This window comes from Pelodiscus sinensis, chromosome 2, assembly GCF_049634645.1.
Source record: "Pelodiscus sinensis isolate JC-2024 chromosome 2, ASM4963464v1, whole genome shotgun sequence".
Classification (NCBI taxonomy): Eukaryota; Metazoa; Chordata; order Testudines; family Trionychidae; genus Pelodiscus; species Pelodiscus sinensis.
In genome coordinates, this window is record NC_134712.1 from 20,933,755 (window position 1) to 20,951,038 (window position 17,284).

Consider the following 17,284-nt stretch of genomic DNA (forward strand, 5'->3'; position numbering starts at 1 on the left):
GTTGTTTTTTATAGTGTTTTTGCAGGTATGTCCTGTTACATAATAGTAGCAAATTTACCTGACTTCCAGGTTGAAATTTGACATGTAAATAAAGCAGCTCACTTTTGGTAATTTCAAACCTTGAAGAGCGCAAGATTTGTCCTGCTGCTTAAGGTACTGGAAAGGAAACAACAGACATGAATTTGATTGCTTGTATTAGGATAGCATCTAGGACCATAATTCTTGATTAGGTCCCCATTGATCTAGGTACAATTGATGGGAGCAGTGACAGTGCAGGTAGAATACTGAACTAGAATTTAGGAAAATATCACTGACCTTATGATCTGAGAAAAAAAACAAATGGTCTGGTAGAAAGTCACTTGGCCTCTTACTGCCTCAGTTTCTCTGAAAAGACAGGACTATGCATCACTTTAAAGACTTAACAAGATGGTTTATTAGGTGATGAGCTTTCGATCAAATTGTGGAAGAAAATTGGCATGACCATATATACCAAAGGGATATAATCAAAAAAAGTGAACACATATAAAATTGACAAATCAGATTTTAGAACAGAGGGTGGAGAGCATGAGGGGGAGAGGTTAGTGTCTGAGATAACATTAGGGGTGATAATTGGTGATAATTGGGGAAGCTATCTTTGTAATGGGTAAGGTAGTTATGGGTAAGGTCTCTGGGTATGTCTAAACTACATCCCTTATTAGACACTTTGAAACTGCAAATTAAGCTGGGATTTAAATTTCCCACACTTCATTTGCATAATGGCAGCCACGGTTTTTTTCAAAAAGGGGCTTTTCGAAAGACAAACTGCCATTTAGACGGATATCTATAGAAAATAAAACCCTTTTTCGAAAGATCCTATACTCATTTTTTGAAGAGTACAGGATCTTTCGAAAAAGTCTATTTTCGAAAGAACAGCGTCTAGACTGTGGTTTTACTTTTGAAAGAGTGCTTTTTTGAAAGCGTGCCATGACATGATTATGCAAATGAAGCACGGGCAATTCAAATCCTGGCTTCATTTGCAATTTCGAAGTGCCTAATTTACATACCTCTGTGGAAAGAGGGATGTAATCTAGACACCCCCTAGATGAGGAAAGTCCTATGATATTTCCCTCTTTAGATGATTTGAGATTTACAGATGAGCAATACTATAGAATAGCTAGTTATTAGGTACTCCACAGACAAGTATTAAAGATTGCTTTCTAGGACAGGTACTCATTCTTATGCTGGCACTCATGTCTGTAATCTATTCCAAAATCTACTCTTGTGTGACCTTGGGCAGTTGTACCTTTCAGAGCTCTGGGAAGAGCTGGAGCTTACCACCTTTGCAAATCAGGGTGCACCTCTCTGTGCCTCAGTTTCCCCATCATAACAGGAAAGTTACAAGACAATTTAATGTTTGAGGTAGAACTGATCAAAAAAATATTTAAAGATCTTTTGAAAATGTTCATGGAAAATTATAATTTTCAACTGCTATTAGGACCAGAAATGAAGTTTTCTGTAAAAATGATTGGGTATCGGCAAAAGTCAGTTGTCCTGACACCCATAATTCTTTTTTACCAAAAATATATTTGAAAACCAAATACATCCTAGTTTCAGTTTTTCAGGCAAAATGTATATTTCTATGGAACACTGCAGTTAAAACAAGTTTTTGGTTTTAAATTGCTTGTGAAAAAATTGAATTTTTACCAGCTCTGTTGTGAGATATCTAGATTCTATGAATTCCATTTAAAAAAACCCTTCTGTACAATACAATTAAAGTCTCTTGAAATCACATGGACTGGCTAGACAGATACAGATCATGTATATATAGTATAAACTAGTCTGTCCTGTCCAATCTATTGTGCCTACAAGCCATTCCCAGAGCTGAACCCAGTTCGCTCTAGAACAAGCATTTGCTTCCATCCCTATGATTCTAAGACCTAGGAGATCTCAGTGGTAACATGGAAGAAGAAGCCTTCATGTTGTAATTGCTGCAGGCCTGTATGCAGGAATTTCTAGGGCGGGTGCTTTCTTTTTTGTAAATGAGGACTGCAAGGGAGTGAACGTACCCTTCATGGCTCCCCCAAGTAAACAGCCTTCCCCGGACTGGTCAGAGCATAGGGGGACGGGGGGAGCGGGGAGGAGGCTTGGGCAGCATGCTTACTTAGGGGGCAATGGGGAGTGCTTTCACACCCTTTGCACGCCCCCTCTGTATGGGCCTATAGTGCACTTAGTTTTGGCCAGAAATCAGGATTATTTCAGAAGAGAATATCTTATTTAGCACAACTTTCTAAACAAGAAAACAATTGCCAGGCATTTTCTGCTCAAAAGGAGTTCCACTGTTTGAGCTATGGCAAGTCAGCATATTGCAATTTCTTTTAGGATTATCAGTGGAAAGAGCGGGGTGGATAGTTTTCTGGGGGAAACTTGCCCAGTTCCTGCCATATGTGCCATGCATCTGGACCCCAGCATGCTCAGGAGCACTGAATAACTTCAGTGCTGCTAGGCATGAATTCAGGGTGGCAGCTCATTTTCAGCTTTCTGTAGGATTGTGGCCTTTATTTGTTTCCATTAATTTCACTGAGGCTGTGTCTTTTCCGGAAAAACTTGCCAGCTGTCTACACTGGCTGCTTGAATTTCTGCAAAAACACTGATTTCCTACTGTAAGAAATCAGTGCTTTTTGCGGAAATACTATGCTGCTCCTGTTCGGGCAAAAGTCCCTTTTGCGCAAAACTTTTGCGCAAAAGGGCCAGTGTAGACAGCTGAGATTTGTTTTGCGCAAAAGCGCATCTAGATTGGCCACGGACACTTTCACGCAAAAAGTGCTTTTGCGGAAAAGCGTCCGTGCCAATCTAGACGCTCTTTTCCGAAAAATCATGCCAGTCTAGACGTAGCCTGAGTGTGTTCTGGATGGATATGCAGGTCACATTTGCAATATAAGACCCAGTTCTCTTTGTCTTTTCATGGAATGTAGATTTCCGCTGGACTTACTTGAAAGCAGAATTGGAACCATGCCACAGGAATTGATTCTGCTTCCACTGAAATCAATAGCAATTTTTTCACTAATTTCCACAGGAGCTGGCTTGGGTTCACAGTTTGTATTTAATCCCTGGAGCCCTGATCCTGCAAAGTGCCATGTACCTTCACAGAGTGCTAATGCCTTCAGTTTCCATTCATGTCACTAGAAACAGTCTCCTCAGCAACTTGTAAGATTGGGCCGAGCCAGCTCTTGTGGGGAGTAGCACCCTGCATGAAATCATGAGTAACTTCACGTCTTGAAATACAGAGATGTTGCATCAGAAAGCCCGCCAATGTGGGAGGGAGCAAAGGGAGCCATTGCCCCGGGACCCGACAATTCAAAAGAGCCCGGGCTTCCCTGGTCACTATGCTGCTACTGCAGGAGCACTGACAGCCTGCGTGGGCCCCTGGGTGAGGTGAGACCCCTGAAGGGGTGGAGTCTTGGGCAGAAGGGGACTTGGGCAGCATGTCCTGAGCACTGCTCAGAGCCCAACACATTGGCCCCCAGGCAGCCCTCAGCACTTAGGCAATGATTTTAAAAGCCAGGGGCTCTGGCTACTGCTGTTGCTGTGGTAGCACTGGGAGGCCCAGGCCCCTTTGAAGCACCAGGCCCCGGGGCAGTTGCTTCCTTTGCCTCCCCCAGTTGGCCCCAGACCCTTTAATTCACTGCCAGAGTGCCTCACAGTGCACTTCGGGTGGCTCTTGGGACTGTGGGGGGCCAATATGATGTGCTCCAGGCAGTGCTAAGAGATGGTTGACTCCAGCCCTGCCCTGTCCGGGAGTACGGAGCTGGTTTCCCCTCCCCTGCCTAGCATGGCTGTCAGCTCCCCTGCATCAGGTTAGCTAAATTGGTTCTAAATCATGCTTTTCATTAGGCTAAGGGGATTTCGGGGTGTACCAAATCTAAGGGTTTGTCTATAAACTTTGGTTGCACTTAAAGTGTGATTTTAAACTGATTTCATTAAACCTGTGCAAAAGCTGAATAAACACTAATTTCAAGTTGAATCTTGCAGCAAGATTCACTTCAGTTTAGCTTAAGTTGATTAGGAAAAAGCTAAATCAAAATAAATCCTGATGTATATTAAGGAGCTCTGTCATCTTTTGGCAGTGCTGGTTTTCATGTGTCTACACCTAAATTTGATGTAAACCCAGCCTGACCAAACAAAACCGCTTTCCCAAACTACTCTAGTCCACAGCTAATAAGCACAGCAGAGAAAAAGTTCAGTCAGACCTCTAGATAGTTCTCTGAATGTCCAGAAATCTGTTAGCTGCTTCTAGTCCTCCTAGCTCCAGTCTTTAGCTGACTCCCCACAATTTTTCTCCAAGACCACATGACAGTGGAAAGGAGGCATCAACTGGATTTTAATTTCCCCAGAGTAGAGGAGTCCCCTGAGCCCAGTCCTAGGTCCAGAGAGGTGCACGGGTGAGGGTCAACCTACCTGGCAGCCATTTTACTCTCTCTCTCATCTAGTGATATAAAATCCCAGTTAATCGGTTAAAGCTTACCGTATATTCCGGCGTACAAGACGACCTCTGAAGTTAAAAAACATCCCCCAAAAATCGGGGGTCGTCTTGTACGCCGGATGCCCCGCCGCCGGAGCCCCTCCGCGGCTTTGAAAGCCTCGGGGGAAGCCGGCGGGGAGGCATCCCAGGCGCGCATGGGCTGCCCGCCCGCCGGAGCCCCTCCGCGGCTTTGAAAGCCTCGGGGGAAGCCGGCGGGGGGGGGGGGGGGCATCCCAGGCGCGCATGGGCTGCCCGCCCGCCGGAGCCCCTCCGCGGCTTTGAAAGCCTCGGGGGAAGCCGGCGGGGGGGCATCCCAGGCGCGCATGGGCTGCCCGCCCGCCGGAGCCCCTCCGCGGCTTTGAAAGCCTCGGGGGAAGCCGGCGGGGGGGGCATCCCAGGCGCGCATGGACTGCCCGCCCGCCGGAGCCCCTCCGCGGCTTTGAAAGTCTCGGGGGAAGCCGGCGGGGGGGCATCCCAGGCGCGCATGGGCTGCCCCCCCTCCGGAGCCCCTCCGCGCCGCCGCGGAGGGGCTCCGGAGGGGGGGCAGCCCATGCGCGCCTGGGATGCCCCCCCGCCGGCTTCCCCCGAGGCTTTCAAAGCCGCGGAGGGGCTCCGGCGGGCGGGCAGCCCATGCGCGCCTGGGATGCCCCCCCCCCGCCGGCTTCCCCGGAGGCTTTCAAAGCCGCGGAGGGGCTCCGGCGGGCGGGCAGCCCATGCGCGCCTGGGATGCCCCCCCGCCGGCTTCCCCCGAGGCTTTCAAAGCCGCGGAGGGGCTCCGGCGGGCGGGCAGCCCATGCGCGCCTGGGATGCCCCCCCCGCCGGCTTCCCCCGAGGCTTTCAAAGCCGCGGAGGGGCTCCGGCGGGGGGGAGCCCAGGCGCTCCTGGCGGCTTTGCTCCCGGTGCCTCTGGTCTGCTGGGGACCATCTCCAGCAGACCAGGGACACCGGGAGCAAAGGAGGCGGAAGGGCGCTGGGGTATAAGATGAAACCCTATCTTTTAATTAAAAAGATAGGGGGTCGTCTTATACGCCCAGTCGCCCTATACACCGGAAAATACGGTAGGTTTAACTGGCTAAGCAGGGTTCTACTCCTGCCCCACACATGGGGGGACCAGCAATTCAGGGGGGCAGCTTCTGCTCCCGGCCCTATCCAACTCCTGTTTTCACCTCCCTTGCACATTGGTGGCTGGCTTCTATTCCCAGCTCACCCTCCTTCCCCCCACATGGGGGGCCTTCTGGATTCTGACCCCTGCGGGGCTGGAGCAGCCCTCTACCCTTGGCAGGCCATTGGCAGGTGCTGCTCCTGGGTACCAGTTAACCAGTGCCCAGTAAGCATCATCCAATAAGGATGATGCTAACCAGATAAATGCTTAACTGCTTACCCATTCACATCCCTGATTTGGCTGCTTCTGCAGCTGCTCCTACATATAGTTGGTTCAGACCTGTTCCAGGACTAAAAAACACCACCACTACCATTCACATGGTCTCCCTTATTGGTGTTATAAGTAGAAGAGACCATAAAGTGAAGAGATGTGGAGAATAAACTTTCCTCTTACTCCTTTAAGCAAGTGTGCCAGGTCAGGGTTGAGATGTATGTATGGATTGGACTGGATGGAAAATCTGTAAGCTGTCATTTTCCCTGTGCCTTTTGAGTAATCTTTGTACTGCTCTGGTCATGCTAATAATGGCTGGAAACCAATATTCATATTTCTTTTGCTGCTTTGAAGTCTATATCACGCTATCACTGTAGAATCTAAGACACAGTGTGGGCTATATAAATAAATAAATTAAACAGATAGATTTCAAAGTTTCTATGGAAATATGGATGTTGTTTGCAGGAATGATTATTTCCGTAATTGTTGTGGAAACAATCTATCATCAATACCACGCTGTGGTGTGTTTGTAAAAGTTGACAAAAGCACTAGTCTGGGAATGCATGTTATGAACTAGTGATTAATGAAACCCCTTTCTCTGCACTCCGAAATATCTTTCTTTTGGCTTTTGAAAGAATTCACTGATGACAGGAACAATTTTAGACCACTTTAGACCATATTCTTTGTCAGCTTCAATGAGTGAGAATTGTATCTAATTTTCTCAGTCCTATAGGCAGAATAAAAATAATTATCTCTGCAATTTTTTTCCTGCCTGCAACTTTTATTTGACTCTGATGTCAAAGTGTGTCATCAGGTGCTACTCTGAGCAATTAGGCAGATACTGTCAACATGCCCTAGGGCACCTGCATCTCTGTTTTCTATTCACCTTCTTGAACCTATTTGTTTCCATCCGTGCTACCTGCCAAGTGTAAAACTAGTCTTAACTGCTTGTTGTAATTAAAGATTATATTTTGTAAGAGTCGGCAGGATGTCCTACATAGATCCCAGCACCAGTAATTACATTCTACCTACCTGAATTGGCCCTGCAGTTTCACTGGAATTGTTAACTTTCATTCCCTGCTCAAACTCTTTTCTACCATAGTACCAACAGTAAACAGCTGTGTTCCACCTGAGAAATGGCTCCATTTCAGCAGCTGCTGAAATGATGCCTGCATTTGTAAAAATGAGACATCCTGTAGCATCTTAAAGACTAGCAGACTTGTTAGGGCAAAACCCAGTTCATCAGCTGAACTGGAGTAGAAATGATGGAAGCAAGGGTATATATAAGGAAGAAGTTGCTAGTGTTAATGAAGATAATCCCAAACTCAACTCATCTGAAGAAGTGGGTTCTGCCCACAAAAGCTCATGATACTATATTTATATATTTGATAGTTTCTAAGGTGCCACAGGATGACTTGTTGTTTTTAAAGCTATAGACCAATCCCAGAGAAGCAGCCATGTCAATCAACTAACGTTTGTGAAATGCTTTTCCTGGAATCTATTGAGATTCCTGGTATTAAATCATCTTCCTCCACAGCTACCCCTAATGTCTTAGATGTTGATAGCAAAAGGGGGCTGGAATGATCATGTCAGGTACTTCAGCATCCTAAACTAACTGTAAAGGATCCTCTACAGAAGGGCTACTCAACTTTGGAAGCCCCGGGAGCCACAATGATACTCACAGCACACGCCGAGGGCTGCAACTTAAGTGTGGTTGCATATATATGCAAATAGCTTCTTTCACACTGTCAGGAATGAATACAAAGATTAAAGGAAGACTACACAAGATGCAGGCCCCATTTAAGTCAGTTCTGCTGATACAGCTGGTCCCCAAGTTATTAACGCATCGACTTACAAACGTTCGTATTTACAACCAACCTCCTATACAGCCGGAACCTGAGTTACAAATGAAATCCGCACCTATGAACAGCGTGGCCATACATCAGTGAATGTAATCCGACTTATGAACAGATAGAGTTATGATCTAGTGTTTGGTACGTAACTCATTCGTAAGTTGGGGACCAGCTGTATTAATAAAATGCAATGTTTACACAACTTCCACCCATATGACAGCACTTTTAATGAGCAGTCCAGGAATTTAACCATTAAAACACATCTCAACAGAAGACGATTATATTGACTCGCCATTGTGGAGCGTGTTCCCAGTGTGTACAAGTGCAGACCCCAGTTAGCCTACTTGTGCCTTTATTTACCTTCCGTCACCCAAGCAGGTACAAGAGTCCGACCCATGCCAAGTCTCCTCGTCTTAGTCCTCTCTCGTGTTCCACTTCATGGGCCAGCCTGACCCAAATGCACCCAGGGCTTCTCATACTGCCTCTGGCAGCAGGGAGAGGGGGGTCCGGGCCCACCCTCACTCACAGACCCCAGCACAGGGCCCTAAGGATGTGGACCTAGTTAGGTCCAGTCCGGCTGGCGGGGCTTCCCACCAAAATGTGCCAGCTTGTGGGCCATAATGCCCTGCCCTGGGCTGCTTCCTCTCCCCTTACCTGGTCCATCGACTGGACCATGCTGGGGGGCCTGCCTTGCCCTAGTCCCTTCTGGGTCTTGCCGGGGTTACTTCGGGGAGTCCTCCGGGAGGTGCAACCCCACGGTGCCTCCTCCCCTTCTCCGGTCTTGCCGTCCCCCCTGTTCTCTGTGAATGCTGGCTCCTTTTGAATCCTGGCACCCTGGCGTTGTGCCAGGGCACCTCCTCTCCCAGCTGTTGTGCAGCGCAAGAGCACACCACGCACGCTCCGTCTGCGCTCCACCCCCACTCCCTCTTGGCCAGGGCCGGGGAGTTTAAAGCGTGGCGTGGCGGAGTTCCACCCAGGGTGGCACACGGGTGTCTCGCACCTACTCTCCCTGCATCCTGCCGTGCCCCATACATGGCCTGCGCCGGGAACTTGAAGTGTGGGGCTGCGGCGCCCCATCACACAGTGGAAGCCATGTTCAAAGTATCCCACCTGCAGGCTGTGCATTGAGCCCCGCGTAAACCCAAACTGCACTGCAGACTGCAAACAAACGCATGTGGCCCATGGACCTCGTGTTGAGTAGGCCTGCTCTACAGTCAGCAGTATTTTAACTAGATGCAGGATTAGGAAAGCCTGATAAAGACATGTCACTGTTGAAATTGAATACCCATTAAATTGTTCACCTAAAGCATAACATGACTAGGCCTGAACAGTTTGCCAAGCCTGTGGCTGAGGTACCACCATGAAATCTGCTGGAAGTCAGTCAGTGTAGCCCAGAGTGGGTAGCAACATGCCACTTTGGAAACCTGTGCTAGTGGGGCTCCTAGAGAACACAAACAGAACTTACAGCTGCCTACCTTGGCAGAAGGTGGTGGCAGCTCTGTCTGCCCCTCTCCTTGGGGGTGAATTAAAACCTTCTGTCTGTTGCTAAGAAATGAACACTCTATGGAACAAGTCAACTAAAAGCAGTGGAAGGTGGTATGTATATGTGTGTGTGTGGATGGAGACAGGTGACTCTTTGATCCAGTCAGACTGCAAAATATGCAATATTGGGAGCCTGTGCCCCAACATGGTCTGGGTGAACCATAAAACAATATGGCTCTGGAAAGACTGTATTATAAAAGACTAGAAGGTAGATGAACTCTTACGCACAGAGTCCTATCTTAATTAACGTACCATTTCCCCGCATGCCACCAAACCACGGAGAGAAAGGGGCTTAAAGCTTCTTCTACACCATAAATTTTATTCCATATATGCTAAAATGAGACTTTAAACTGATAAAGTTACATCAGTAAACCTCAATGTGGTGACAGTCATAGTTGTGTAAGTGGTGAGGCCTTTTCTTTTCCCTGTTTATGGTTTAGCCGCATGTTGCACAGGAAAGCTAATCCAGAAAAAGACACTCTTCTGCCCGAGTAAGAGTGACCCCCAGCAGGTTATACTCTATGGTGTAACTGGTAAATCTCTGCCATGTAGACAAGCCCCAGGACAAGTGTTTTACTGGGCTAGGAATACTACAGAAGGAAAACTTTCCCTAGTGTGAATGCACCGTATACGAGCAAAGCTGCACTGTATTGATAGAGTAAAACTGTGCCCTATGAGTAAAATAAGCTATACTAGAAAAACCTGGGCTTTGCCACTGTAACTGAGGGTACGTCTAGACTACATGCCTCTGGCGACAGAGGCATGTAGATTAGGCTACCCGACACAGTAAAATGAAGCGGCGATTTAAATAATCGCCGCTTCATTTAAATTTACATGGCTGCCGCGCTGAGCCGACAAACAGCTGATCAGCTGTTTGTCGGCTCAGCGCGGCAGCCATGTAAATTTAAATGAAGCGGCGATTATTTAAATCGCCGCTTCATTTTACTGTGTCGGGTAGCCTAATCTACATGCCTCTGTCACCAGAGGCATGTAGTCTAGACGTACCCTAGGTCTATATTAGGGGTTTCTTCTGCCAACACAGTTACGTCAGCCAAGATCACTCCTCTTCACACACCTACCAGACATAGCTATGCCATCAGAAGGCTGTAGTGTACACCTAACCTTAGTCATTTCAAACTAGAGTGCACCAGGCAACACTTGCAAGGGGGAGGAATAGAGAATGTTCTAGTCAGGCCCACAGATGGGGGGAGGCAAAGGGGACAAGTGCCCTGAGGCCCTGCAATTGTGGCTGCTATTACAACAGTGGCGGCTGGAACCCTGGACCCTTTAAATTGCCACTGGAGTCCTATGCGGCACGCTCTTTGCAGCTCTGAGGGCTGCCAGGGGGACAAGTCGCAGTACAGTCCAGGTGGCGAAGAGGGCTGGCTGCCCCAGGACCATCCTTTCCACTTGAGGCCTTGCCCCTTCCAGCAGCATGGAGCAGCCCCTTTACCCAGGTGTCCAGCATGTCATCTCCCCCCCACCCCTCCCCGGTTCGAGTCTCCCTCATATCATAATGCTATGATTCTATGACTTAAATTCCAAAACATTTGTGGTCCCTACACTTTATGATCTTCTCTCTGGAAAGCATTTTGCAGTACTGAAGAGGCTGTCCAAGGCTACATCTACACTGGGAAGGTCTGGCAACTTTAGCATCACACAATGACATCTGATGTCAAAACACTGTGGTGTTAGACAGCGATAGTGAATCAATTATTCTGAATTTCTCCTGCAGAACAAACTGAAGAGTTACCTTGTCTAAATCCACTTAACCATTAATATCACAGAATGTCCAGGTCTCTGGCTGCATATGGCAAAAAGCTTTGCTGACTCAGGGTATATCTACACTACGGAGTTTTGTTGATAAATCTTATGTCGACACCCAAAAGTTGACAAAACAAAAATCACAGGAGAGATCTCCCTATTAGGCACATGGGTTATGTGCACACTTGCTCTCTGTCAACAGATCATGTTCAAATCAGGGACACCATAATCAACAGTGTAAGTAATTCACTACGGGTATGTATGTCAGAGTGCAGTGTTGTGAGAAGGCCGAGCTGATCTCTGTGCTTCATAGGAGGCTGTAGGAGAACTCAGAGGAAATCCCAAGCTTCCAGGGGCATGAACAGCTCAGTAAGCTCTTCTTGCTGAAGAATGTCAAAGCAGCACAGCATCTGCCCCCCTCTCCTACAGCAGCAGTCTGCCTGCCATTGTGTTCCTAGTGCAGATCAGAACAGGAGTAGTCCAATGATTTGTTCTTTGTTACCCAAAGGGAGCGGCTCACTCAGCTGTCAAATACTTCCTGGAGCTTTGAAAGAGGAAGGGTGCATGTCTGCAGGGCAGCAGAGATCACAAAACACTGAGCACAGCCACCAAAGCAGGCATTATGGCATACTGGCAGAAGCCAGTTCTGTCGACAAGACAAACAGCAGAGTCTGACTCTTTGATGACAATAAAAGTAAGGGAAAAGAAAAAAGTCTCTGGTAGGGGTGGATGTTTTTGTCACCAAAACTAGTTGTTTTTCCCAACAAAAGTCACATTGCAACGCAACCTGAATGCTCTCACTGTTTGGTTAACAATAGGAAGTTTTTGACTACAAAAGTTGGTAGTGTAGACAAAGACGCAATTAGAGTTAAGGTTTGTAAATATATATCAATTGCCAAGGGCAGAGTGGAGAACAAAGAGTACTTTAGCTTTCTCAGAAAGAACAAACACTCTAGACAACTTGGAAATTCAAAATTACCTCCCTCTGGCAGCCCAGATATCTAAACATTGCTTCTTATGTCTCTGTTTGCATAGTAATCTACTTGATGGTTTAGCCAGGCTGCTTTTGTTTTTCTTATGCTAATCATTTACCTCAGCTCCCTTTTAATCTTGTCCTGGTAGATTCCCTCAGATCTTCCACAAATGTTTTGTGATTACTAGTGAATCTCACAAATCTTTCGTTACTTTGCCCAAAAACGTTCTGGAAAAAGTGTGTGCTAAAAAGTTTAGACCTAGGAACTAGCTTCTACTGCAGAGGAATCTGTGTCAAGTAGCTGTGAAGGTTGACTATGGAAGGGAGGTGTGGCTAATCATGCACAACTCATCCTGCATTTTGGAAAATGGGATTTTAAATTCGAGAGAGTAAAAAGGGCTTTTACCTTTTAATATGAAACTCCGCTTAGATGTTAAGCTCCTTGGGTCAGGGACTATCTTTTTGTTCAGTGTTTACCTAGCAAAATGGGATCCTCATCTATGACTGGGTCTACTTGGAACTGTGACAATACAAATAATGCACAATAATAATTTACTTTCAAATATTTGTGTTATTCCTTCTGTCCACGTTTTCTACAAGATGTTGAGTGAAAGGTCAAAAGGAAGTAAAAAGATATTGCCAAAATGGAGATTGTTTGTGGTAAATCTGTGGAATTTGTTTTCCACATGGCCTGTCAATCTGGAGCAGATTAGCTCTGTAGCAATGGATGCCCCTGTGCTCCCCTCCATACCTCTGCTGACCAGACACTTCTTCCTTCCCCTTTAGGTTGACTAGTGCTCAGGGAGCAGTCTTTAGGGAGATATTCAAGAAAGTTATTCTGAATTAACTTTTAAAGTGGATTAGTTAAATTGTATTAACCCCCCATGTCGTCACTCCTAAAGCGTTCTGAATTCAGTTTAGTTTAAATCATGTTCAAAGAGCTTTAAGCTAAACTGAATTAAGGTTATGTTAATTCTAAATGAGGGTTTTCACACAAGGATTTAATGCAGTTTAATTAACCCAATTTTAATTGAAAACTTTAATTCAGATTATTTTTCCTGCATGTTCCAGTGTAGACAAGCATAATTTACTTTAAAATTAATTTGAATTAATTTTCCTGAATAGTCACATGTAGACAGGCTATCACTCAAGAGAGCACAGGAACTATAATTGTTCCAGCCCTTCTGGGTGGGGAGACAAAAAGGAAAGAAGATCCTATCTCTGTCTCTTCTCTTTGATCTTCTGTACAGCAGCTGGCTCCAATCTGGCCCTTTACTTCTTTTGTGAGACGGTGGCTATCTGAACCTTTAATTTCAGCTCTTCCCTCAGAAATGTTTCCATTATTTCTTCCAACATTTGATCTATTAGGACTTAAGTGAAAGGTCAATTTTTTAATTTTTTTTTAAATAGCATTTACCAAAAGGCATCTTATTGTAGCTCAGAAGGGCTTTTCCTCCACCATCCAGCTGCATCATGCAGCAACTCCAACTGGCAGTTAGGACTGTAGTGTCATTAAACCTTGTTTACATTGAATCAGTGCTTTTGTTTAACTGGAAATTAGAAGAGATGATTCTCTTAAATTCATTTTACAGTTATGGAGGACCAACAGGACATTAAATTTACATGTGCTAGGTCAAAAGGGACACAGATAACAAGAAACACATTGAGCAGTCTTGTGACACCTTACAAGACCACTCATTGTTTTTTAAGTTACAGACTAACATGGCTACCCATCTAAGAAATACACTGAAACATTCCCCTTTTCTTCCCCCTCCCCAATTCACACGTGCACACATAATAAAATTCAGTTAAAAAAAACCATATTTTAATAAACCAGGCTAACAGTTGGTTTGATGTTTCAATTAGTGGTGCATGTGCAGCACAGTTTGCATATGTAATTATCTGGAAAAACATTTCCAAGATTCACTATGAGGTCCTTGCAAATCACCCTTGAACATAAACAGGATTGGCTTCAATGGGAGTTTTGCCTTAGTAAGGAATGAAGGAACTGTCCCTTTGTTTTGTTAGAGTAAATTTATATGGGAAATCAAATCATTTTTCTAATGTGGTGTTTGTTGTAATATGCAGATATTGTATGAAACATTTACTGCTTTTAATATTTGTATTTTATCTATATACTCTAACTAGCGCACCATGGGCTGTAAGACTTTTTGCCAAGACATCCAGTATTTCTGTAGGGGACTTTGCTTCAGATCTGTGTGATTTACGCAGTACTTTTTCTTCTAGTGGGTCCTGCTCATCTAATTTAAATCCAGATATTGCTGTAAGACACAAGAAAGGTCATAAACATGGCTTTTAGATTATTAACATTTGCTATTGCTACTGTTGGGGAGGCAGATTTCACAGAAACACAAAATTCCTGCCTGCTGAGCTGCACTCCAGAGTCCTACGTATTTCAGCAAACGACCCTATGCAGATAGGGTTGCCAGATGGTTTACCCAAAAATACCAAACCCTCCCGCAAAACAAAACACCGAGGAAAAAAGGGGAGACCAAAGTTGTTGAGCAAAAAAAATACAAAAAATAAAGCAGCATTAAAACAGCATGGCCCCTTTAAGAAAAGTCTTTAGGCTTTTTGCCGGCAGCCATCTTGTTTTCTTGATTGGAGCCAGAAGGCAGCTTTCCTGCAGAAGATTAAAGGCCTCTATCTCTCTGACAGGTAAGCGTAAGCAGTAGCAGTACAATTGTCCTCATCAGACTCCTCAATGCTGACACCAAGGGTATGTCTAGACTACATGGCTCTGTCGATGGAGCCATGTAAACTAGTTTACCTGGCATAGGCAAAGAAGCGGGGATTTAAATAATCCCAGTTTCATTAAAATAAATATGGCTGCTGCTCTGTGCCGACGATCAGCTGATCCGGCACAGCGCGGTAGTCTAGACGCAGATCGGTCGGCTGGGGAAGCCTTTGCCGACCAATCTCTTATGCCTCGTGAAATGAGGCTTACGGGATCTGTCAGCAAAGGCTTTCCCAGCCAACCGATCCACGTATAGACTACCGCGCTGTGCCGGATCAGCTGATCGGCGGCACAGTGCAGCTGCCATGTTTATTTTAATGAAGCAGGGATTATTTAAATCCCCGCTTCTTTGCCTATGCCGGGTAAACTAGTTTACATGGCTCCGTTGACGGAGCCATGTAGTCTAGACATACCCCAAGAGACCACATCTAGCAGGAACAAGATAGTTCCACTTTCATGTTCATCCTTAGTCTGGCTTTCAACAAAGATGCCAGTTAAAGCGGGGTAGTTTTGTGATGTGGACACTTGCCCATTAAGAAATGGATTGAACCCATAAACTCATTTCATATGTGCTACTAAATTTCACTTAATATTCTATTTGCATACTCAGATCTTGGAATGTTGCCCCATGGAATTCCTTTGCACGTTGGACTGGATTGTACCAGTTCAGTGAGACTTTTTTATTTTTTCAGGTTGTCATTTTGTTCTCCAGAACCTCAGTTTTCATTAAAAAATATGACTCCAGCTTTTATAGGGTGACCAGAAATTCCGATATTGGGACTATCCTGAAAGAGCTTTGACTTATGTATATAGCTATATACCCCATACTCATCTCCCCAAAAAAAGTCCCAGGTTTTCACTCATGCTATTTATCACCCTAAGGTATCATGATTGTGGAAAAACAAAACCCTTCAAAATAGGAAGCAAGTATTTCAAAAGCAAATGTCAGCCGGAGTTTGCAAAAAGCATGAAACAGTAAGCCCTGAGAAATGGGAGTCATCTTACATTTAGAAAGGGATGTTAATTTAAAGGCCCAGTGATGACATGTTGAGGATGATCCATGTCCTGTTTCAAATATATTCCAATAACCAGAATTGTTGACTCAAGTCCCACGACTTGAACTTGAGTCCGACTTAAGTTGCCTAGATGACTCGAATTGAGACTCGACTCGGGTTCATTGTTTGTGACTTGAGACTCGTCTTGAGACTTGCTAATTCTGTTAAATCGACTTAGTGAAGAAATTGTCCGAAAATGCCGATATTGATGGCTTGTACAAAAGTGACTTGACATTTTTTAAATTAAGACTTGAGACTCGATTTGGGACTTGAACTGTAGTGACTTGAGGCTTGACTTGGACTTGACAATGATGACTTGAAGACAACACTGCCAATAACCAGAACAAATGCCTGAACAGCCTAAGGTGTATCCCATTGAAGGTAGAGGCAGGTTTTCTGGATTTTGATCTAAAATACCTCAATTCTCTTGAAATTTGGGGCATGGTACCAATCCCATCTATGGTCCTATAGATTTTGAGAAGGATTGGAGATTGTTATCAGATGTGTCTGCAGGTGAGAGGCAGGAAGGAATTTCCTTGTTTTCTTTTTATTGGTCGGTAATTTGTAGCTCAGAGGAGGTTGAGACAAAATTGATGGATTAGTTGTTGACAGGGATTGTATGTCAAGTATCTGTCACCTAGAGCCTAACATTAATAATCCTTAGCTCCTATAAAGCACTTTTTGCCGATATAAATACACAAATAAAATAATAGCCTGAAATGAAAAATTGCCTTGTAAATAACATGCAGACCACACTGCATTTATATGAAATGTTTCCTCTCTAATTACTTCCCTTTTTTCTTCTGTCCAAAGGGCGGGCTATAATCTGCCCCATGCAGCATGAGCATTCTGGGGACAGAAGCCTCTTTTTGTCTAGCTTGTTCACACAACAGCAAGACAGGATAGTGATGAATGCAGTACAGACAGACTTGAACAAGAATGAGGTAAATTTTTAAGTAGGCTTTTTCTTGTTTATAAAATTTAATAAACAGTTGTAGGAGAGGAAATAGAATTTGCTTTTCCTGCTATAAATCAGTCTGAAACAGTAACAGCGCTAAACCAAAAACAAACAAACAAACAAAAAAGCCACCCTTTAACCTTCAGTTTTTCTGACCATTCCCTCACTCAGTCATTCCATAGTAATAGAGAGGTAGCCGTGTTAGTCTGATCTTGCTAAAACAAAAGGAAAAACTATGTAGCAATTTAAAGATTAACACAATGGTCTAATAGGTGATGAGCTTTCGTGGGCCAGACCCACTTCCTCAGAATTGAGGAAGTGGGTCTGGCCCACGAAAGCTCATCACCTATTAGACCATCTTGTTAGTCTTTGAAGTGCTACATAGTTTTTTCTTTTGTTTCAGCCATTCCATGTCTCTCTAATCTCCCTTGACCATTGTTTTTTTCCTGACCATTCTATCTCTTCCAATCTCTTTACAATCACAGTTTAATAAAGCTCATTTAGCATTGCAC

At 44.9% G+C, this 17,284-nt stretch overlaps 1 long non-coding RNA gene across 3 annotated transcripts in view; it reads right to left on the reverse strand.

Annotated features, from left to right (window-relative positions):
* LOC112543774 (uncharacterized) overlaps positions 1–17,284 on the reverse strand; it is a 181,503-nt gene that overhangs the window by 119,673 nt on the left and 44,546 nt on the right. For 2 of the 3 annotated variants that reach the window (XR_012901238.1, XR_012901236.1), the window contains exons 3-5: positions 14,155–14,283; positions 316–384; positions 59–156 (exon numbers count right to left, since the gene is read on the reverse strand). This is a non-coding gene — a long non-coding RNA (uncharacterized LOC112543774). The remainder of the gene's footprint in view (positions 1–58; positions 157–315; positions 385–14,154; positions 14,284–17,284) is intronic. The other variant, XR_012901237.1, reaches the window with a different exon arrangement.